Source organism: Achroia grisella, unplaced genomic scaffold, assembly GCF_030625045.1.
Source record: "Achroia grisella isolate CSIRO2021 unplaced genomic scaffold, CSIRO_AGI_Agris_v1 utg784, whole genome shotgun sequence".
Lineage (NCBI taxonomy): Eukaryota > Metazoa > Arthropoda > Insecta > Lepidoptera > Pyralidae > Achroia > Achroia grisella.
This window is the reverse complement of record NW_026713024.1, coordinates 2407301-2412683: the sequence shown is the minus strand read 5'-3', so window position 1 is coordinate 2412683 and position 5383 is coordinate 2407301.

The following is a 5383-nucleotide window of genomic DNA, read 5'->3' as shown; positions in this document are numbered from 1 at the left end:
CTGACGGCGAAGGCTTCCACGGACGTGGACAGTGTCTCCGAACGGTCGAGCTAGGACTTGGCTCTCCACGGGTGCTTCAGGCCGACAGTCTACGCCCGCGATGATGAAACCTACGTATGAATTTGAGGGGTTAACTCAACCCTGTGATACTATAATATAATTGCCACTCTACCTCCAGCAGGGTTGAGATAAAGTCAAGACGAAATCCAAGATTTAGGTTTTAAGGCAAATTATACATTTCCAATGAGTATATTTGACAACGTTGCAACTGCCTAAAGTATTTCCAATACGCTATCCAGATGTAGACTAAAAAAACGCTAGATTTACTCGTACATTTACGCCTATTTTAATCGACTTCAAGAAAGAAGTTTTGTATTTTGTAAACCTATTTTCAAGAAATTTATGTGTACTAATTTTGATTACTATTGGAGTATTCTTATATTGTTTTAAATTAATTGGCAATAAGATAATATTGTTTAATTACAGAAAGGTTCTTTCAACTACATTTCTCAGGATAGGCGCGCCATATACTACGCATACTTTTGTCGTAGGTACTACGCCAAGAGCCTTCGCAAGAATCAGCTATAGGTGTTATTACAAAGTTTTATCGCAATAAGCTTATCGGTGTACCTGAGCAGAAAGTACGAAAGAACTAACAAGTATTGATTTTTATATATAAGAAGATAATGCAAATAATTTTCAGTACACAATTTGGCTAGATTTCCTTTATCTAAAGCTAGATCTAGTGTTAATAATGAGCTCAGCACAGCGAATCTTTGTTTACTATCGCGTCTGGCTGCGTCAGCCTTAACAAAAACATTTATTCTGGTTAACGCCTTGGAACCAGTCCAAATATATTTCAGTTCGTACATAAAGTACCGTGCATTTGGTTTGATTTGTCAGTACAAGGCGGAGAGCAATGGTCAGATGACTTAAGCTAATTACATACAAATATATTGAACATTCATTAAATGGCATTAACTCCAAATATTTATTATTCAGAAATAGACGTTAATGCTTTAAATTTAAAGTAGATTTCCTATTCATACAGTTTATTATTAATTGAGCATGGCAATTATTGTAAATACTCTTTGCCGCAGGGTTGGGCAAAGACAATGGAACGCTAAATGCTCAGATTAATACATAACTCTTATAGTTTGTCTATATTCATGAACTAACCCATACAAGTTCCATAGTTAAGTGAGCTGTCTTTTTTTTTATATTATTCTCTCTTGCACCATAACAGAAAATATATAGAAAAGAAAAAAATATTTAGAGTATATAAGAGATCGCTTAAGCGATCTCTCACTTTTATTTGGTTCTTGGAGGCGTCCTCTATTGGTTTTTTTCTCTGACTCAATAGATCACGAAGTAGTTCTTCTACTCTTTTCAACGATCCTTTGCAAATGTCAAAAGTTAAACTAACTTAATGTAATTATTCTAATCTAATCTATTATATCGGAGCTCTACCCGTTTAACACACCGCTGTATCAGCGGTCGCCGGTTCGATTCCTGGCACGATGCAGACATTTGTATTCATTAGTATGATTGTTTGTATCGGTCTGGGTGTTTTCTATATATATTCTGTATGTATTTACAAAAAATAAAAATCTAATTATTTATATCAGTGGTCTAACACAAGCTTTGCTTAGCTTGGGACTAGATGGCGCTGTGTGAATTGTTCAGGGTTAATAAATAATAGTTCGTAGTTATTAATGAGACATTGGTATTCGATACGATTTGGCAGTATTGCCCGTTACGCCCACGCAGTAATATCAAGTAGGTTTGATCCTATTTATAACCAGTTCATTATAATATTATCTTTCAGAAACCGTTGTATACCTACCATCCTATAAACGGGCTGTCAAATTAAAAAAAAAAGATAATATTTTACATTATTTTCCTTTGCTCTTCTTTTTTTTTCGACCGATACTAATGCTGTTGGCCGCAGCTGGCCTTTACAGCTTTATTGCAAATGGCGGCGAGTACAGAGGACATTCGAAACCGGTGTAAGGACTTATGGAACGGCTGAAGGTCAGCACTGGCTGGTCGGATAATAATAAAGCCATCACCACCTGAGAGCTCCGTTAGTTCATACCTAGTTAGTGGCCGTATTTTCACTAAAAAGTAACTTTTTTAAATTAAAAAGAAAAACTGTACCATAATTTAACAAAAAAATACAAAATATAAAGAAATCTTTTAAACAGCATTTCTACCAGGCGATTTGCCCCGGTTTTAGTCAATGTTATTTCCATAACAACAAAACATTTTCAACATTATCCTCCGCTCGAACCTTGTCCTGACAATTACAAACTCAACAAAAAAGAATTAAATAGAATTGAAATGGATGCAGCCGTTCTAAAGCGAAGCTCTAACATACATTCGGAAATTTATTTATGTTTATATTATAATAGACGGCAATACAGAAGAAGATACTTCTTCTTATAAGTACTAAAGAATTAATGTTTTATTTACATAATATTGATGCTCAATTATTTATTAGTGTAAGTAAATACTATTGGAAATTTATCTGAAGTATGGAACATACGGAGATCGATGAATTTATCAATCCGCGGGAGGATAATCGCACGATAAAACCCATCCAATACCAAGGTTTACGATAGCACCAAAATAGTTTATAGAATAAGGTCACTGAGATAAACTCTGTGCAATGGGCACAGAATCCATAATCGAATGTAAGTAGTAAGCTAGTGTTTTAGCGGCAAAACCAAAAATGTGTACATAGTACGTAGATTTTACAGCGCGTGACAGATGTCATTGTTTATTTTTAAAAGAGTTTTTATTAATTTGATTAATATGAATGAATAATTTTCGGAAATTGTATATATTAACCGAAAGTATTAAAAATTGTTGCCAAATTTTAGACTCAATCTAAAGAGCTGATTATTAAAGTGTAATCAGTGTTTATTTTTTTATGTTTTTCATATAAATTTTAACACGCCCAAATGGAAGTTATTGTAAAATTTCATTTAGTTAGCTTATGCTTAAGTACTTATGTTATTGATCGTAGGTTCTGGACACAAGTAATCGCTAGTAAATATTGTTGGAAATAAAACACAGAGGGTGTAAATGTAAATTGGACTCCAGTCTCCGCAATTAGCCTCCGTTATGTCTCATAGAGCCAGACTCCTAAAATAGGCATCCAAACTCCTCCCAAAAGCGCAGAAGACTCCTGGTGTCTTTACAGGCTTCACGCAGCGACCTCACCGTTCCGAGGATTTGTTTTCGTTGTGTGGCCACTGCTGCGCACATTGCAACACAGAGGGTGACGCAAATAAGTAAATAAAGATTTACCGGCAAAATGGGCCGTATACTTGTTTGCCAACATCGTAATATATGAAATAGAAAAAAATAAACAAGACATAATTTAACAAATAACATCTTTGCCTGTTCCATCATTGAAGAGGAGATGGACGAATATGGAAAAAAAAATACAAATAACTATGGCAGACGCACAGAGTAGACCATAGTGTTACTTTGTTGCGCTCTTATGTAACCCAGATGCGTTTCGGCCGAGACTTTTAAACTATTAATTTATTTATATTATATATTTATATGATAATTCATACATAGGTTTGTTTTGATACCTTTTTCTTACCCAAAATAAAGCGTCCAGTGCCTCGGTATAGAGTTAATTGTTTTATTGGCACTAAATGATATTCACTTTAATGATTAGCTCTATTAGAGTCTTATTGCATATTTTGTGATGTTAACGCCGTACTTTGTATAATCAATATATTTGGCAGTAATGTTCTTATGAATGTAAGACTAAACAATGTCGGTAATACAATAAGATTTATTTATGGAAATGTAACAGAAATATTGTGATTTTTATATGTATATGTAGTGCAATATTAATATGTATTGTAACAGATTATGTGACTCGGTGAAGCTATGTTACCGTAAATGGGAAATTTCAATCAGGGTCTTGTGGAAATTTTGCAATATTGCAAGTATTAGTAATGATCTAACTTACTTATATTTTTTGGCTTATTTGCACTATGAGCCGTTACATTTAAATAATTTAAATTTAACGACTAATTAAATGTTTAATTATTTAAACTAATGTACAAATATAATATATGAATGTACATATGGTGAACTTAACAACTTAACACTAATATTATTAACGCGAAAGTTTATGAGTACGGATGTGTAGATGGATGGATGTTTGTTGCTCTTTTAAGCAGAAACTCCTGAACGGATTTTGATGACACTTTACAGCAATGTAGCTTAGTTTATACATTATAATAACACAGGCTATAAATTTTATGTAAGTGAAACCGCGGGCACAGTTAGTGTGTGATAAATTATTAGTAATATTTATCGCAATACATATTATAAAATGACCCTATTGTGACAGTATAGTATTCTTTATTGCACACACATAGAAAAAAAACAGTGATATATATAATAAATGCATTTGTCACGATTAAAGTAGGTATAGATATTAAGTATAGGTAAAGTTGTGGTGAGGGGAATCTGTGTGTAAAGGGCATTGTGTGTGGCCACATTTCCAGTTGTTATACCTTTTCCATTATATTTATACACTAGCTGTACCCGCGACTTCGTCCGCATAGAATTTGTTAAAAAGTTTAATAGGATTTTTTTTTCTAAAATAATAGTAGCCTAAGTTGGAGTAACTTTACTTATTATATCAGTTACCTGCCAATAAAAGTCCCGTCAAAATCGGTCCAGCTATTTCAGTGATAAGCCGGAACAAACAGACAGACAGACAGACAAAAATTGGAAAAATATGTTATTTTGGTGTAGGTACCGCATTTATATTCACATGTTACATACATACATACGTAAGAAAGGGTTATTCCAATATTACAAACAGACACTCCAATTTTATTTATATGTATAGATGTATTGATATGATTTTTTATACATTTACGGTGACATACTTCATTTTTTTATTTATCACCGATACTGAAACCGTTCTCAAAGAAACACAAGATCGATCACAAAAGATTTATTTTTGTAATAACATTAGTTATGTAAGAAACGAGTATTTTAATGTAACATCACACCCCTAATTGGGTAGTCCAAATTATTGATGTGCAATAAATACCTAAATGTGAGATTGGACATCTCAGACTTATCGGATCAAATGGTTTCAATCAAAGTGTCCTTAAATTCACTGGAACTCACAAGTTGCGTATGAGTATTTGATTAAATTTTTATATTTTTATAATTATTTCTTGTTTGTTTCCAATGGTTGTTATATAGAGTTAGTTAAAGGATGTGCCAATTTGAAAGCCAGTAATATCAAATTTCATTTAAATCGGTCCAACAGTTTCAGAGATTAGCCCGTACAAACAAACAAACTATACAAATAAAAAAACAATAAATTTGG